Below are 20176 nucleotides of genomic sequence, written 5' to 3'. Positions count from 1 at the left end.
GCTAGACCAATACTCGAATACAGCTCATCAGTCTGGAACCCACATTACGTATCTGATATTAGCACAATTGAGAAAGTCCAGAAATATTCCACAAGAAGAGTTCTCCACTCCTCTACTCGTTGTAGAATACCTTATGCCACCAGACTTGAAATTCTAGAAAAAACCTTGAATTATGCCGTCTTCGGTCTGATCTAAGTATGGTATATAAAATCATACATTGCAATGTCCTACCTGTCAATGAATACTTCAGCTTCAACCATAACAACACAAGAGCACACAATAGATACAAACTCAAGGTTAACCGCACCAAACTTGATTGCAGGAAATACGACTTCAGCAAGAGAGTGGTCAATGCCTGGAATATTCTACCTGACTGTGGTTTCTTCCCCAAACCCCAAAAACTTTAAGCTTAGACTGTCTACTATTGACCTCACCCCTTTCCTAAGAGGTCTGTAGGGGGCGTGCATAAGCGCACCAATGTGCCTACCGTCCCTGTCCTATTGTTTCTTTTATTTTTCTTTTATTTTTCTTATATGTACCCATTTCATGTATTTATAACTATGTATACACTTATACTTATTATCTTGTAAACAATTGACAAATCAAATAAATAAATAAATAAAATAAATAGAACTAAGGAGAAATTTCCTGATTAGAATAATTAATCAGTGCAACAACTTGCCTCCAGAAATTGTGGGTGCTTCCACATTGGGGATTTGGGAAACCAGTTGTCTGAAATGGTATAGGGCTTCCCATCTGAGGTTGGACTAGAAGACCTCCAAGGTCCCTTCCAATTCTGTTATTCTGTTATCTTCTCTTATTCTATTTAATAGGTAAAGAGGAAAATAGCCTGTGGTGGATAGGACCCATTTTTCTGCTAATTTGTCGGCTAACAGCTTCAAGGACTGAACCTGCCTGTTGCACGGTTTCGGCTTGGAGAAGTAATAAATAAATATCATTTAATTAGTGCCACTAGTGGAGTGCTGTGCAAAGGCCAGTGATTTGATCTGAAATGCTGGAGATTGGGTGTTTTGGCTGAGCACCAAAGTTGCCAAGCCTTTCCACATGGACATTGTCATGAAAATGTTCTATTAAAATAGTTATTCCTCCATGGTGCTGACAGTCCATTTGTTTCTGCGGCAGTGTGCAACCAGATGACATTGTTTCAGTAGACTTCAATTTATTTGGAATGCAAAGGTCTCATGGCAGGAAGCGTAACAAGAGAGCATTAAAAGAAAGCCATTTCTGACTGGGAAAATGCGAGCTGTGATTATGCAAAACGAGGCTCAGAAGAGATGCTCCGGGCTGTGGTGTGCAAAATTTCTCTTCCACTCTCTTAGCCTGCCATGCGCAGTGAATTATTACTTTTTGATCATTTGCGAAGGAAGTAGAAGAGATATTTGAAACCCACTGCACCATGGGGGTTAGCCCAGCCAATGGGTAGCCAAGGTTATTCATAAATCCAGGGCCAAAATAGTCCTGTTCTGTGAAAACACCAGTTAGAAACTTACGACATATTTGCATGCATGGATCACAATAAATCTCATCTATTTGCATCATTTCATTGGAATGCAAGGGAAAACAGCTTGGGCTATCAGGCTATCAGAGAAACAAGGATAGGGTACTTGGATGCAAAAGTGCTTGAATACACTGTCATTGCTAAATACCCAAGCACATATTTTTCATGCAATGTCTGAATCTAAATATCTGTCTTTTTGTCAGCAAAGCCACCAATGTTTTGGTGAAGACCTTGGGGTCTGGATCAGCCTTGGATAAGCTCATGTTTTTCCTATGCAGCCTTGGATAAGCTCATGTTTTCTCTACGAAAGTTGATGGACACCTTTCAAGGTTGTCAGTTTTTCCACAAGGGAATTGTATATGGGTGGGTTTAATAATTTTGGAAAAGAGTACACATATTCCACAAAATCCCAGTTCACATGCACAGGATACACTCTCAAAGATCAACTAATTGACAATAACCAACAAAACCAAAAACAATAGAAAAGAAAATAATGAACAATCCATATTATATCCAATATTTAAACACTGCATAAACATTTCTAAGCAATAATGCAATAATAAAACAATACGATTCTTTTGTAGGAAAAGTCATGAGATTTGTGCCAAAGGGGAATTTGTTGTAGTCATTTTTATTTATTTTGATAGGGAAAAAAGTTTGACTTTTTAGCAATTGATAAATTCTACATACATCTCCTGGATCCAATCCTTAATAGGCAGAATAATGTTACTTTTAATTCTCTTGGCATTTCCGCACTCATGATATGACAAATGTTCCTCAAAACAGTTAAATTTCACACTTTTGGAATTAACATTCTGATATTTCTCCATAAGTTTACTTAAACATATTAAAATGTTAGTTTAAAATGCCAATAACTCAAGAGAGAAAAATCATGCAAGTAAGTGACCTCTCATGATGTCTAATGTCTATCCTTTCAAATATATTCTTTGGGACATCCACCAAATTTTTAGAATCTTTGGATATAGTAATTTCACCTTAAATCTAATGAGACTGATTTGACATTCTTTAAAATATATGTAAATTTAAGATTGGATTTAATCAAGACACAAAGTGGATACCCTCCTAATTTCAATGATAGGATGAGAAAATTGAGAATTCAAATGCTTAAAGTGCTTAAGCAGAATATATGCAACTAAAACATGTCAGGTTTAAACATATTTATTTTATTACAACTGGAGCAGGTAAAACAGACATGATGGAAAACAGTTCCATTTTTTCATGAACATCTTTCAAATATTTCCCTCTTGGTAGCATTTTTACTGCATCTTGCAAGAAATGCCAAATATAACTCAATTACAATAATTATTAATTGGATTATATTATTAGTTTATAGTAAATAATAGTATCACTTAGATTATATTATTAGATTATCGATTATGATCAATTATTATTAGAGCGCCAGTGTGAAAGCACAGTGACTCACATGGTTAGAAGGCTGGGTTGACAATTTGCAAGCAGTGTGTGAGCCCCATATGCTGCTGTATGATGGGTTGAGCTCCCGTCATTCGCTCCAGCTCCTGCTCACCTAGCAGTTTGAAAGCATCCAACATGAATAGATGAATAGGTCTACCACTTCAATGGGATCATTGATGGGGACCTGAAAGAACTCCCCAATTGGGCATCCCCTGGTCGAAGGTGATGTCACTAATAATCCTTTCACCATGGAAGCTCTTTGGTACTTCCGACAAAGGTGTATAGCCTAGTATAGAGAACCAGTTTGGTCAAGTAATTAAGGCACCGGGCTAGAAAAAGCAAGATTATGAGTTCTAGTCTGCCTTAGGCATGTAAGCCAGCTGGGAGCCTCTGGGCCAGTCTCTTTCTCTCTTTCTCTAATCTACTCTACAGGATTGTTGTTGTGGTGCAAATAGAAGGATGAAGGAGTATAATATATATATTCACCTTCTTGAGTTATTTGTAAAAAATCATAAGGGTGAGACACAAATTAATAGCAATAGCATTTAGACCTGTATACCAGTTCACAGTGCTTTGCAGCTCTCACTAAGCAGTTTAGAGTCAGCCTATTGTCCCCAACAATCTGAATCTTCATTTTACCAACCTTGGAAGGATGGAAGGATGAGTCAACCTGGAGCCGGTCAGGATCGAACTCCTGGCAGTGGGCAGAGTCAGCTTGCAATACTACGTTCTAATCACTCCACCACCCTGGTTCTTAAATATAAGTAAATACAACTGATCACACACAGCTGCAACACCCACTTGAATGCTTGTGAATCAAGTTGTGAGTGAATGAGTGAGATGGGTGGGAAGTGTTTGTGTTCGACTGTAGCTATTTTTCACAAGAGCAGGCAGCAATTTCCAACTTTACTCCCTCGTGCAACATGTCATATAAGCATCATCTGGTCTTGTGGGCATAGAAGAACAAGCCTTGCATTGCTGGATGTGCAAAATTAACTTTTAAGTCTCATTATATTTACTGTAAAGTACAAATTATGTAGGAGAGAGAGAGAGAGAAAAAAAAAGAGGGAAATATACAATCTGTTAAACAAAAAAAATGCAACCTGTCACTTTCAATTAACTTGCTAAAAGGTTGTTAATGAATAAATATTGACTTTTGGAGGAAATGCTGCTTAATCGGATTCAGAACCATGTGTATGATTTGACAAATGATCAATAAGGAGTGAATGCATTCACGCTAACATGAAAGAAACTGCCTTAGAAACAGGCTCCTGGTTAAATGATGGACCAGTATGGCAAAGGAAGCAGAAGTTACATTTATATATTTAGAAGATGTTATCATGGAGGGTGGATAAACTCCAAGATATCAAATACAAGATCCAGAATTTCCACCAAATGAAATCTAAAGCCTGGAATTGAAATGTAGCCTTCAAATTCTAAAGCAATGTCTCTGGCTATCTTCAGAATATTTTAGTATTTATTTGATTTGTCAATTTGCTTACAAGATACAGTTATAAGAATAAATATAGTTTTTTTTAAAACAAATTTTATTCAGTTTTTCACATTAAAAACAAAAATCTCCTTTTAGTGGACAACATATTTCCAGGTCATCACCTTTACATACAAATATGACAGCAATTATACATTCATATATGCATACTTAATTCTATTATTACCTTTTCCATTCCAAATTTTCAGTAAGGAGAGAAACAAACACATTAATTCTAGCCTCTTTCATTAATCTCAATTAAAACATCTTTTTGTTTCATTTCAATTATTTCAAATATAATCCTTTAATATTTATTTTAAAAATAAAGATAAACAATATGTGTTTGCCTAATAATAATAATAATAATAATAATAATAATAATAATAATAATAATAATAATAATAATAATAATAGGTTACCAATGTCCCTCCTTGCTTTTAATAGTCTATATTAACTTATTAATTTAGTTGGTTCTTTAGTCTGTCATATTCCCTTTCCATTACACATCCTTTTTATAAATTCTAGATTAATACAAATTTTAACACTAAAGAAAAAAACAAGTATAGGTTTCCCCCCTTTTACTGCTTTGAGTGCGACACCTCAATGATTAAAATATACCTTTATTCCCTCATCTTGATTCCCAATAAATGATTATTTTTAAGAAGTTACAATAATAATCATTACATCTTTTCATTTGGATTCCGCAGCATATTTTCCCCCCTTAATTTTTAATAAGTTATCAATATCTATATTACCCTATTTTCTAAATATTTTTAATTGCAGAAATATTCTTATTACCCCTTGTCACCCTGCAGAATCCCCTTTTTAATTCATCAACCATTATCTCTGAAAAACCAATTTCTTTTCAACATTTTACTATTTCCGTATTTCTTTATTTCATGCACCTCTTTCTTACTGCTTCTCCTCCCCCTCTTTTCCCCATATCTTTTCTCATTCCAGTTTATATCCCTCTCTTTCTTAATATCTTCCTTTCCCCTTTTCTGCTGGGTCTTTCTGCCTTTCCTGACTTCACAGGTATTCCCTTTGATTGCCTTCTTAAATCTCAACTTTTTAACCTCCCTTCTTTCCCCACTTCTTTGTAGTGTTCTTTGTGTTAATTGTCTGTTTAAAATGTCTTTTCCTTGAGTTGACTCCTCCTCCTCTGAAGTTCTTTCTTCTTGTTCTTCAATCGCCATTTCCATTTTTTCTAACACAGAGCAAAGTGATTCGCCTCTTTCCTGTAGTAATTCTCTCATATTTTATTTGATTTGTCAATTGCTTACAAGATACAGTTATAAGAATAAATATAGTTTGGAGTACATGAGATAGATACTTATAAGAAAAATAAAAGAAACAATAGGACAGGGACGGTAGGCACGATTGGTGCGCTTATGCACGCCCCCTACAGACCTCTTAGGAAAGGGGTGAGGTCAATAGTAGACAGTCTAAGGTTAAAGTTTTTGGGGTTTGGGGAAGAAACCACAGAGTCAGGTAGAGTATTCCAGACATTGACCACTCTGTTGCTGAAGTTGTATTTCCTGCAATCAAGTTTGGTGTGATTAACCTTGAGTTTGTATTGTTTGCTTTTGTATTGTTGTGGTTGAAGCTGAAGTATTCATTGACAGGTAGGACATTGCAATGTATGATTTTATATACTATACTTAGTTCAGACCGGAGGCGGTGTAGTTCTAGGTTTTCTAGGTCTAGAGTTTCAAGTATGATGGCATAAGGTATTCTGCAACGAGTAGAGGAGCGGAGAACTCTTCTTGTGAAATATTTCTGGACTTTTTCAATTGTGTTAATATCAGATACATGATATGGGTTCCAGACTGATGAGCTGTATTCAAGTATAGGTCTAGCAAATGTTTTGTATGCTCTGGTTAGTAGTGTAATATTACCAGAGAAAAAGCTACGTAAGATTAGGTTAACAACTCTTAATGCCTTTTTGGCTATGTAGTTACAGTGGGCACTAGCACTTAGATAATTTGAGATGAGTACTCCAAGGTCCTTGACAAAGTTTTTGAGCAAAACTTGTGTAAAGCAGCATGACCTCTTGACCAATGAGGATTGGAAAGGTGAAAACAGCAAAGGGAACTTTTTCTCAGGTGACTCAAGTAAGCAAGCCAAGGCTTATGCAAACCTTATGTCAAGATTGAACTGCTTTGCTTCTTTCAAACCTGAACGCTATTCAACTTGAGCCACGGTGGTGCAGTGGTTAGAGTGAAGTACTGCAGGCTACTTCTGCTGACTGCCAGCTGACTGCAATTTGACAGTTTGAACCTCACCAGGCTCAAGGTTAACTCAGCCTTACATCTTTCCGAGGTAAAATGAGGACCCAGATTGTTGGGGGCAATAGGCTGACTCTGTAAACCGCTTAGAGCGGGCTGGAAAGCACTATAAAGTGGTATATAAGTCTAAGTGCTATTGTTATTGCTAACTTGCCAATGAAGTGGGAGGAGGGAAGCGGGAAATGGAATGTTAGAATTTGTGCATCGACTGTGAGAGCCCATTGCAAGTGCTTGGGAAAGAGATGGACTGTTTCATAAAAAAAGAAAGTATCATAATCGGACAATGTAATCACCCAGGGAAAGGGAAACTATTGTTTAACTAAGCAAGCATTTGCATGGGAAAACCAGAGCTGGTTTTGATTCTTCACTACCAAAATCCAATAAAGTTTTACTTTTGGGAATTTAAAGCTCCCAAGAGTATTTCCTTATTTTGGATTTACTAGTCGGACAGCAGACAACTCCTCTCTGAAATTATCAACCAATGGTGCTTTGTGTCACTAACAAGTTATGATGCAAATGTATCCCTGAAAATCAAATGGAACTTTTCCAACCTGTCTTTTTTAAAAAAAGGCAGCACTATGGTTGATTACACAGTCAGCCAGGTGTTTAGACTAGATTTGGCATTTTTACCCTTCTATTGAGTCCTTCCCACATGTTGTTTTATAATAGCAAAGGTATCATTGCAGGATATAAGTTGCTCCAAGTAAAGATGGTGATTTTTGTCCGTGCGGGGACAGTCAAGTGACACTCCAGAAAGTGGTGGGATTTTTTTAAAAAGTCTAATTCTACCGGTTCTGTAGGCGTGGCTTGGTGGGCATGGTGTGGTTTGATGGGCGTGGCTTGGTGGGCATGGCAAGGGAAGGTTACTGCAAAATCTCCATTCCCTCCCCACCTCACTAACCTGCTTTCCAGCTCCGTTCTCCTGTGCAGGGCAACCAAAGAAGACCCTGCTGATCAGCTGGGACTTGGGAGGCAGAGAATAGATGGGGGCGGGGCCAGTCAGTCAGAGTGGGTATTTGCCAATTCTCCAAACTACTCAAAATTTCCGCTACTGGGAACTTCCAGTTTGAGCTTTTTCAGCGACAGACCGAAACCTTGTCTCTGCAAGGCTTCGATCTGTGCTCGCCGCTGGAGCTCCCTGAGCCAGCTGGTTTTGGGGCTAAGCCACCCCGTAGAGGTGGTGAAGAGGGGGGAGACTGCCTGCAGGGTTGAGGAGAGCCGCATCTCTCCTCCCCAGTGGCCATTACTCCCTTTCCCGAAGGCAGTTGCAGCGGTGGTCAGAAATGGCCACCACAAAGAAGAACTCGACCGGAAAAGAATGTGCAGGAGGAAGATAAGAAGAGAAAGTTTTGGTTGACCGGGTGAAACAGCAAAAGCAACAAATGAGGTACCCTGGAATTGAAACTGTTAAAAAACAATAACATTGTTCCCTAAGAAGATTTTCAAGCTGCAAAGGAGAGAGAAAAGGGAAAAGATTTGGTTTTCTCCTTTTCCTATACTGACAGCTAAGAGACTTAAACACGAAATTGGAAAAAAATCCACTTTGACATCAATAGGCATTTAATGCTGAAAATAAAAAGTCAAAGGGATAATAAAGATTTCTGGATAATTAAAAGCTTTTGAAAACAGGAAAGGAGAGAGGAAGAATAAAAGGGCAGGATCTGGAAGGGAGGAGACTGCCTGGAATTTAAAAAAGAATTTACAGCAAAATCTCAACAAGACTTCCAAAATATACATTCTAATTGAAATATCGCAACAAAAACCCCAGGAAGAGAAACTCGAAAAAGAAATAAGAAGATATAACTCAGGACTATCTGGATTACTTGATGATTTCTGGATTCTTGGTTACTGTTTTGAATGACTAAAATCAATCGGTGGTTGTTTAAAACTGTTTAAAATGGCTCTACTTTTAGAAGAACTGAGAATGGAACTTAAAAAGTACAAAGAAGATGCACAAGAAGGGAGAGGTTCTTTTGGCTTCATATTTCAGTTTTTAGAAATGGAGATTTGGAATTATGAGAAACAACAAGAAATGCCTGCAGAACAAGAAGATTGCGACAAATGGAAAAAGGGATTCTGCAAAGGTACATAAGATAGTATGGTTATATTAGAAACAGAAATAATTTTAGAAAATATGAAACAATGTATGATTAAAATGTCTGATAAAATAGCTATCGTATTTCAGTGGAATGCTTGTCAATAAATAAATGTAACAAAAGGTATATTTAATGATTTATAAAACATATGTGAAGAGAAATAAGAGAAAAATTAATTACAGAGATTATATGTGTTTTTAAGGAAGTATGATATTTAATTGAAAAGAATTGTTAAAGATGTTAAGATTTTAATGATTATTAATGATAGAACTGAACTGGAATGAAATGAGGGTTTATAATTACATATATTTACAATCTTTCTTTTCTTTTTTTTAAAAATAATATAGTGTGTATTATAAGAATGTACCAAGCAGAATTCAATTGGAAGTTATGTATTATGTATTATATTGAAGGTCATAACCTTAAGGTATATATTGAAGTTTAAATAAGAGTTGAATGGATGTAATTAAAAGATATAAAGGTGTCATACTCCAGTTAGTAACTACAGGAGAAAATTTGTTTAATGAGAAAAGATAATATGAAATTGAAACAGAACAGACAAAAGTATAAATATAATGATTTGAATTGAGATGAGATAATCAAATTAAAATCGAGAAAATCAAAAGAGGGAAAACTATATAGAAAATGTAAAATAGTATAAGATATGGAATAGAATACAAAAAGGAGCATGAAATTGAGTTTTGTGTCTGTATAAAGAAGTTCAACCCGGCACCATGCTATTTTCAAAAAAGATGTTTTACTTGTATTTTGTATGTGTGAAAACCCAAATAAAACTTTACTTAAAAAAAAAATCCACTACTGGTTATCCAGAACTGGTCAGAACCTGCTGAAGGTACCACCTCTGCTCCAGAAGTTCTGAGATCATACCCAAAAGCCTCTGTTCCTATTGGTACTCTCTTTGCTTCCTTCTTCATTTGGTTTTTTTGTCACTTCTGTTTGCAGGTGTTGATATTTTGTGATTTTCTCAAGTCCTTTCTCTTATTTTCTCTTCTGTTGCCTCCAAGTACTGCAAAGTCCACTTCAAACTTTTTTTTGCCTTTCTTATTATTAACAATGGTTAAGTCTGGGGTGTTATGTAGCAAGTGCTTGTGAATTTGAATTCTAGAGCTCGAGAACATTTTAGCATCTTCATTTTCCATGACTTTGTCTATTTTGTGATTCCAACGGTTCTTGCTTGCAGAGAAATGATTTCTTGCAGGTTCCCCAATGCACACATAGTATACTTATAATTACATAATTATATATGTCTTTTATTATATTAAATATAAATAATAGTTAATATACTTTAAAATATTATTATTATTGGTACTGGTTACTTATTATAATTATTATGGTCCTTTGTAGTCAAAACCTTGCTTCAAACTTTCTTTGGAAACCACACATTTAGAAGACCAAAGACCCTTTGCTGCGCTAGTAGGATTCAAATTTGTTTACTACCGGTTCTGTGGGCGTGGCTTGGTGGGTGTGACATGGCTTAGTGGGCGTGGCTTGGTGGGCGTGGCAGGGGAAGGATACTGCAAAATCCCCATTCCCTCCCCACCCACTAACCTGCTTTCCAGCTCCGTTGTCCTGTGCAGGGCAACCAAAGAAGACCCAGCCGATCAGCTGGGATTCAGTGGGAGGCGGAGAATAGATGGGGGTGGGGCCAGTCAGAGGCGGTATTTGCCAGTTCTCCCAACTACTCAAAATTTCTGCTACCGGTTCTTTAGAACAGGCCACAACTGGCTGAACACCACCTCTGCTTTGCTGCCTGGGACGGTTTTCTCTTTAGTCTTTTTATTATGGATACATACTTGTGTTTTTCATATTAGGTCTCAGAAGATGGATTATTCATCGATAAATATGTGCTCATGATATGCAATGCTGAGATATCCAATTGTGACTAGAATAACCGAGTTGGAAGGGACCTTGGAGGTCTGCTAGTCCAACCCCCTACTCAAGCAGGAGACCCTACACTGTTTCAGATGAGTGGCTGTCCAGTCTCTTCTTAAAAACCTCCAGTGATGGAACAACAATGACTTCTGAAATTCCTTCAACCTTCTTAGGAAGAAGGAGGAGGAGGAGGAGAAGGAGAAAAAGGTTGAAGAAGTCTTTTTTTGGGGGGTTGGCTTTGGAAATGAGCAGACCTTTCCATTCTCCCTGAACCTGGTTGCCACCGTTGGATAAAATTGTGTTTTGTTTTTAAGTTTATTAAGGTAAAATGTAAAACAAAACTGATATTAACACTATTCAGAGTGTAACAGCTACAGCCAAGCCAACAAAGCAAATTTTGCAGACCTCCCTCAACTTATTCCTGTTTCAATTTGCTGTCATGTTGTTGGAAGAAAGGTCCATCTGGGTTCAATTCCAAGTGGGAGAAAGAGACTGGAAACGTGGAGGCTGATGGGAAAGATGGTTTAATGGTGAAGCAGAACCACCAAGGACGTGTGCTTCTGGGTAGCAGATCACATGGAGTGGGGAGTGACATATATTTAAACCCTCTCTTGGGCTTTGAACTTGCTTCCTGTTCCTGTGGGAAGGGCATGTATTCTGATTGGTTGTCAGACTCCCATGGGGCCATGCAGGGGTAACTTTGTAGGTTGTCTTGAGTCCCAGGCTTGATTGAACCTTGCTGGGTGATGTAATCTTTCCAGGCGCCATGTGGGTAGAGGGCTAATCCTATTATGTCCTGAGGGTGAAAGTCTTTTGTGTTGAAGATAAGCTGGCCCAGCCTTTTGTCTTGTAGCTAGGATGGCCCAGCCTTTTGGGGGCTATTAGAGAAAGGTGGGAGCTGCTTTCCAAGAGCATGTTTCTCCTTTTCTCATCCAAGGACGTATAATATCCTGCCTTTTAAAATATTTCCTAGACTATTTCATTCTTCTAGGAGAGAGGTGGGTGCTAACTTTCTACAATGTGCACATACATATCTATTTTGAAAGAATAGGCATATGAATCATTTTGGGGGGGGAAAGGAGATTTTTTTTTTTCAAAATGTTTCTTAAGCTTTTCAGTTCTTCAGCTCAAAAACAACTTCGGGATGAGTGTTTTCGGAGTATTTTCTGAGAGTGTTGGCCATAGAGGAATTGATCGCAATGTTGATCACAATATTTCTCAGCTTTATCTTAAATAAAGAAAATTGAGGGGTTATACCTTACACTTTCTTTTAATGCTTTTTAAACTTTTGCTTTCAAAAGTGAAGAACCACACTGCTATTATTCTACAAGCATTCCACCATGTGTTCCAGGGCTAGTCAAGAAGAGGCTCACTTAAGACTACAAAGCTAACACATTTCACAGAGAGGTGTTATGCAAAGACATTCACTTTATAAATACAATTTTGCAGAATCTTCTTTTCCTCTAGAACAGGGGTGTCAAACTCTTATTTCATTGAGGACCACATCAGGGTTGCATTTGACCTCAGCGGGAGGGTGCCCCCCCCCCAAGGTGGGAATGGCCAGCTCGATATCACTTGTGTCAGGGGCACCTGTGGTGGCCAAGTGCTAAGGAGGACTTCCCTCAGACCCTCCTTCACTCTCATTATAACCTTCCTTCCTTCCTTCCTTCCTTCCTCCCTCCCCTTTCCTTCACTCTTCCTTCTCCTTTCTTTCTTCTTCCTTCCCCTCTTTCCTTATTTTTCCTTCCTTGCTCTCTTCCCATCTTCCCTTCCTTTCCCTTGCCTTCCCTCTTTCCCTTCCTCCTTTCCTGTCCCTTCTTGCATGCTCAAATGCAAAAGGGGGAAACTTTTCTCCTTTTGTTTTGTTTGTAGTTTGTCTTGCTAGCCCTCTGCCAGCAAAAGTGGAGCCTGGGTAGAGGGCTGCAGCAGGCCGTCATGAGCGAAAATGGAGCCTGGGCAACCCGTGTCCTACCCTCCAGTGGTGGGATTCAAATTTTTAAACTACCAGTTCTGTGGGCGTGGCTTGGTGGGCGTGGCAGGGGGAGGATACTGTAAAATCTCCAGTCAGAGGTGGTACTTGCCGGTTCTCCGAACTACTCAAAATTTCTGCTACTGGTTCTCCAGAACTAGTCAGAACCTGCTGGATATCACCTCTGCTTCCCTCCTGAACTCTGTTTTTATTTGCAGGGCAATGGGCCAGTCCTTTGTTGTTCCTAAGGTGGCCCCACGGGCCAGATCTAAGCACTCCATGGGCCGGACCTGGCCCGCAGGCCTTGAGTTTGACACACCCCTGCTCTAGAAAGCAAGCTGAGGATTCCAATACCCCTCTTTCTTCTTTTGGAAATAGGAAAGGAATAAGGTAATTTTGAAAAAATTACCTCTGAACTAAGTCAGGAACTGCTGCTTTCCATTTTGAAGCAGGTAGACTGAAAGTCAAGTTTATATTTTTCTTCTTTGAATTCTGGAGGCCAATTTAAATATTTAGTTAAATAATTCAACTAAAATTCTTTTCACTGTCTCTTTCTTACTATATGTAGTAGCAGCATGTGACCTTGTCTTGATTTTAAGGAGATCTAGTTAGCTAGGAGATTTTGTTATGATGCAGATAAAAATACATAAATCTTTGATTGGGTGATGGTGTCAACCAACTTGACTTTTTTTTTTTTAAACCTAGATAGATTTTGATGGATGGTGGTAGCCAAGTACTTTTTTTTTTTCTTAGTCAAGCTTTGATTGGGTGATGGTGGCAGCCAGCTTATTTTTTAAAAATTTAGTTGGGTTTTCATTGGCTGATGGTGGCAGCCAATTTGACTTTTTTGACCCTAATCCCGCTTTGATTGGGTGATGGTGGCAGTCACTTTGATTTTTTTCCCTTTAATTTGATTTCGGTGATGGAGGCAGTTAGCATTACTTTTTTTGACTTCCCTGCCACATGTTTACCTCAACCTCTTCAAATGTAGGTCAAATGTCTTTACCATAATGGCAAAAAAGTCCACACAAAAATCACCACAATGATGTAATTCCCAATTGTAACTTCAAAAAAGGCAACTATGATCTTATACACAATGATCTCTCATCCCTTGATTGGCAATCTCTATTCACTGGATGCAATACTGTTGAAGACCATTACAACATATTTTTACTTGAAGTCAAAAGAGTCATCAAACTATATGTACCAACAACAACTCCCAAAACAAAACAAAAAAGCAGATTACCCATATCAATAAGGAAACTTCAATCCAAAAAGAGATCACTCTGGCGGAAAAACAAATCTGCTCACGTTGCCAATTTCAAAAACCGATACAAAAATTTATGCCACCAGATAAAGACCGAATGCACCAATTATCACATTAAACAAGAGGAAAACCTTCTAAGCACCAATTCCACCCGTGCTTTTTACAATTTTGTAAACAACAAACTAAAAGACTCAAGGTCCATCCCTCCCTTGATAGGACCTGATGGTAAAGACTGCAACGATGACACCATTAAAGCCAACATCTTTAACACATTCTTCGGCTCAGTATTTGTAAACAGCAATGGATCATGCCCAGTATTTGTAAACAGCAATGGATCATGCCCAGTATTTCCTAGCCGTACCACAGATAACAACAATGATCTAATACATATCGATTTCACAGAAGACAATGTTGAAAAAGCACTACGCAACCTAAAACCATCTCTATCTATTGGACCGGATGGAATATGTGCCTACTTCTTAAGAAAGCTATCCACTGCCATAGCCAAACCTCTAAGCATAATCTTTGAAAAATCTTTCAGAACCAGCTCCTTGCCTAACCTATGGTCACAAGCCACAGTCATCCCCATCTTCAAAAAGGGAGACCCAAGCCTAGTTGAAAATTACAGGCCAATCTCCTTATGCTGCGTCACCTGTAAAGTCATGGAATCAATTATTAACCAATCCATCATCCTTCACTTAGAGACAAATAACCTACTCTCCAATAAACAATTTGGTTTCAGAAAAAAACTATCCTGTAATCTGCAACTCTTACACTGCAAAAACATATGGACGACACAACTCGACCAGGGCAAAGCAATAGATGCAATCTACATAGACTTCTGTAAAGCCTTTGATTCAGTGGTACACGACAAACTACTCCTAAAAATAAAATCCTATGGTATCTCTGGACAACTGAATAACTGGATAGAAGCATTCCTGTCAAACAGACAACAAATGGTCAAAATCGGGAGCGTACTATCAAATCCAGTACCTGTCAATAGTGGTGTTCCCCAAGGCAGTGTTCTAGGACCAACTCTCTTCATACTCTACATAAACGACCTCTGTGATCATATTAAGAGCAATTGCGTTCTCTTCGCTGATGATGTAAAGCTGTTCAATACCACAGACAATACTGCTACCCTACAAAAAGATCTTGACTATGTATCAGAGTGGTCAAACAAATGGCAACTTCAAATCTCAACAAATAAATGCTCTGTCTTACATATTGGCAAAAAAATCAGAAAATAAAATACAAGCTGAATAGTCAAGATCTTGTTGATGACTCAAGCTCTGTAAAGGACCTTGGAATACTCACCTCTAATGATCTAAGTGCTAGAGCCCACTGCAACTACATAGCCAAAAAGGCATTAAGAGTTGTTAACCTAATCCACGTAGCTTTTTCTCTGGTAATATCACACTACTAACCAGAGCATACAAAACATTTGCTAGACCAATACTCGAATACAGTTCATCAGTCTGGAACCCACACTACGTATCTGATATTAGCACAATTGAGAAAGTCCAGAAATATTTCACAAGAAGAGTTCTCCACTTCTCTACTCGTTGTAGAATACCTTATGCCACCAGACTTGAAATTCTAGAACTTGAAAACCTTGAATTACCTTGCGTCTTCGGTCTGACTTAAGCATGGTATATAAAATCATACATTGCAATGTCCTACCTGTCAATGAATACTTCAGCTTCAACCATAACAACACAAGAGCACACAATAGATACAAACTCAAAGTAAACCGCACCAAACTTGATTGCAGGAAATACGACTTCAGCAACAGAGTGGTCAATGTCTGGAATACTCTACCTGACTGTGGTTCCTTCCCCAAACCCCAAAAACTTTAACCTTAGACTGTCTACTATTGACCTCACCCCTTTCCTAAGAGGTCTGTAGGGGCGTGCATAAGCGCACCAACGTGCCTACCGTCCCTGTCCTATTGTTTCTCTTATTCTTTTATTTTTCTTATATGTACCCATTTCATGTATTCACAACTATGTATACATTTATACTTATTATCTTGTAAACAATTGGCAAATCAAATAAATAAATAAATAAATAAATAAATAAATTCTCTTAGCAGATATTCACAAATTCCTCCAAAGTCACTACTGCAACCCCTTACAGCAGGGGTCCCCAACCACCGGTCCGCGGACCGGCACAGTCCGTGGAACAAGTCCTACCGGGCCGCTGGTTTGCTGGGCGGCGCCATCTTTTTGATGAAAAAGTGCTTCCAGTGAGCTTTTCGGGTAGAAAGCTCACCGGAAGCACTTTTTCATCAAAAGATAGCGGCGCTAGCGCTTCGTTGAGCTTTTCCGGGTAGAAAGCCATTTCTACCGGGAAAGCTCACGAACGCTGAGCGCCGCTATCTTTTTGATGAAAAAGTGCTTCCGGTGAGGTCACCGGAAGCACTTTTTCATCAAAAAGATGGCGGCGCCAGCTATGCCGGTACCGGGCGCGCCATAAAAAGGTTGGGGATACCGGGCCGCGGCATAAGAAAGGTTGGGGATCACTGCCTTACAGAACAATCCCTTACAGAACAACCATTTTGAATCTTTCATTTCAAAGGTTTCTTACAATATTAGACAACACAGTATCAACAGTAGGGACCTTCAAATTTCTAGTTTCTACTATATCACATGACCTAAAATGGACACCTAACACCAAAAACGTCATCAAAAAAGCACAACAAAGTATGTTCTTTCTGCGCTAACGCAGAAAGCTCAAACTGCCCAAGGAGCTGCTGATCGAGTTCTACAGAGGAATTATTGAGTCTGTCATCTGCACCTCTATAACTGTCTGGTTTGGTTCTGCAACCCAACAGGACAGACCCGGACTTCAGAGGATAATTAGGACTACAGAAAAAACAATTAGTACCAACCTCCCTTCCATGGAGGATCTGTATACTGCCCGAGTCAAAAAGAGAGCTGTGAAAATATTTACAGACCCCTCACATCCCGGACATAAACTGTTTCAACTCCTTCCCTCAAAATGACGCTATAGAGCACTGCACACCAGAACAACTAGACACAAGGACAGTTTTTCCCCAAACGCCATCACTCTGCTAAACAAATAATTGCCTCAACACTGTCCAACTATTTACAAAGTCTGAACTACTATTGCTGTTAATCTTCTCATCACTCCTTATCACCCATCCCCTCCCACTTGTGATTGTAGGACTGTAACTTTGTCGCTTGTATCCTTACAATTTATATTGACTGTTGCCTAGTATGATTTGATTGCTTATTATACCTCAGACTATATTAAGTATTGAACCTGATTATTCTTGACTCTTGATGAATGTATCTTTTCTTTCATGTATACTGAGAGTATTTCACCAAAACAAATTCCTTGTGTGTCCAACCACACTTGGCCAATAAAGAATTCTATTCTATTTTTTTTCTTTTGCTTCCAATGACCTCTTTTTGAAGGGCATCCACTGTTATTCTAACCAGATCCCTCCCATATAAATCTTTGCTTGTTTCTTAAAAGCCAGCTCAGCTGCCTGGGCCAGGGTTCTATTTTATGAGGCTCATTATTTTTATATTGATGTTTATTTTCTGAAAATAGTGCGAAAGCTAAATGCATAGAGCCCCCCAGAGAATTTAACAAAACCATATTTCATTCCCTCTATTGATTCTCTAAGGCAATATACACAGAAAGTTAATGTTAACAGTACAGTATGTTAACCTAACAAAGGCCTAGAACTGTGTTTCTCCACCTTGGCAGATTTCAGTTGTGTGGACTCCAACTTCCAGAATTCCCTAGCCTGTAATGTCCATATACCTGATAGCATCCCAAGATTGAGATGCACTGATCTAGAACAGTGTTTAGCAACAACAACTCCGGTACTCTCCAGATGTGTTAGATTAATTCTCATCATGTCTGGTTTGGTCAAAATTATGGGACACTGTTCTGATCAAGGCTTCCTGAGACAACAATTAAGCACACACTTAGTCCAAACAACTCTTGTTTTATTTCAATGCTGGGAATTATGTTCATTCCCAGCCCACAATGAGTCCCAAATAGTCCCTCGAGATAAGCACCCACCTTTATCTCCTTTGAATTGCTGCCAACAACTAGAGTGCCAAATTAACTGTAAAAAGCCAACCGAAGTACAAAGTCCACACAGAGCTTCAAGGTTTAATCCGAACAGAGCAAATGACTTTGTTTCCTGCAAACGTTTCTCTACCTTTGCAGCTCATTTATACCTTAGGGGAGGAGCAATCACCTCCAAGCTTTACTCCTGAGTCGCCCCTTTTGTCTCAGCTGCTCTTGCCTCTAAGCAGCTCTGCACACACGCCCATTGGGAACAGGCTCCCCTTGTTCCTCTGCCTCGCTGCTGCCAGACTCTGGAGGCTCCGGAATCAGCACCCCACTGCCAGATGCCCCTGGCCCCATCTCTGTATCGGACACAGGACCCTCGTCTGAATCCTCCCCAGACTCCCAGACTGGTCCCCGTTTTTCCCCACTGTCCGATTCCGCTCCTGTCTGCACAGGCTGCCAGTGAACCACACCAGACACAATGTCCGCATCTTTGTAGGATGCTAAGTAGGGAAGACAGAATCCAGAAGAAAAATGGGTCTTGTTTTGATTTTAATAGTATTACATTCTCTCCTTAATCTCCTTTGTGCTGCTGGGAAGTATGATCCCCATACCTTCCCTGGATCGGAGCATCACTTTCATGCATGTAAACATGGTCTGTACCTGGATGAGAGAACACGAGGAACCCCCACGTTGTATACAAGATGACGGAACAGAAAAAAAGAAGCCAATATACCAAAGTAATTTTGATTCATCTCCAGTTTTTTTCTGCCCTCCAGGAAAGTGAGACATCATTCTCTTCTGGAAGTCCACTGCATATGACCATTTGTGTGATATTACGAGATGTGTACAGATGGTGCAGAGAAAGTATTGCAACGGTATGTAAAGAGCTATGAGAATAAATATAGGAAACAGGAAGAAGAGTCAGATAAAAGAAATCTGAGTCCAAAGCAAATAAGCAATTTGAAAAAGCACCTCAGATTTGACCTCTCTAGTTCTCTTGGATGGAAAAGCACAGGGGGGTGCATTCACACTTACCATGATTCTGTTACTATAGCTTTATAGTAAAAGTAGTATAGCTAGTCCTTGATTTATGACTGGTCACTGAATGATCAACTGAAGTTACAACAGACTTCCCCAGGATTACTTACAACTTAGATTCAAAGTTCTGGCAGCTCCTCCTGATGGTCATGTGATTGTATTCTGTGCACTCAGCAATTGGTCCACATTACACATTATACATGCATAAAAAGCCTGTGGTGTCACTTGAACAACTGTGATCATTCGTTTGACTTCTTTGACCGTTTTTCATGGGATAGCCTTGTTTAGTATCTGGTGGGTTTTTAAAAAAATAAATATAAAATATGGTATCGTATACTGGAAACAACATTTGTGCCGAGTTTAAACTGTGTAGCCCTGAATTACTTCCTGTGATTTAGAAATTCTTCTCCTGTTCATCTTAATTCTCCCCCCCACACTTTTCAGTGAAGTCATTTGAAGGTGCAATCTACAAAAATTCTGAATCCAGAACATGAAAACCTCAAGATAAAGTCCTTACCAAATCCCGGGCAGCAAACCTACAGCTTTGCAAAATGCAAAATGCCACATACATAAGAAAGCCAGCTACCCTCCTTTCAATGCTTCAAATTTTATTATCTGCAGGAATCTGTAATTATTAACTGTGCAACATTTCATGGCCCAATAAATGTTAGTTATGGTGTGTTTGGTGGTTGCCTGAATTGTAATTAGCATTCCGAGGCTAGATGGTACTTAAAGAGTTCTAGTTGCAGTAGATAAAGTCAATTAAATACCCATCCTTGAGAAAAGCTTTAGCATAAACAAATAAAAAATATTGGCGTAGGTAGGGAAAACCATGTGTTGAGGCCTTTGCATAGGAAGGGAAATACACAGAACTTAGATAATCAATCATAGGCTGAATACCCAGTTTGGTGTGGGAGACACACACACACACACACACACACACACACACACATTTGTCACCTTGATTAATTTTTGAACCCACCATTAGGGAGTTTGCAACATTTTGCTGGAGGGAACAGCTCAGAACAGCAATATTTTAGCAACTACATGACCGGTAGGTGGAGAAAGGATGCTCTTAAAATATGAATTTAGAATGGGTCAGTGGTGTGAAGACATTATGCATG

This window comes from Notechis scutatus, chromosome Z, assembly GCF_049901735.1.
Source record: "Notechis scutatus isolate UNSWTSFEM ecotype Mainland chromosome Z, rNotScu1.2, whole genome shotgun sequence".
Taxonomy (NCBI): domain Eukaryota; kingdom Metazoa; phylum Chordata; class Lepidosauria; order Squamata; family Elapidae; genus Notechis; species Notechis scutatus.
The sequence above is the reverse complement of the archived record's forward strand: the minus strand, read 5'-3'. Positions refer to the sequence as shown.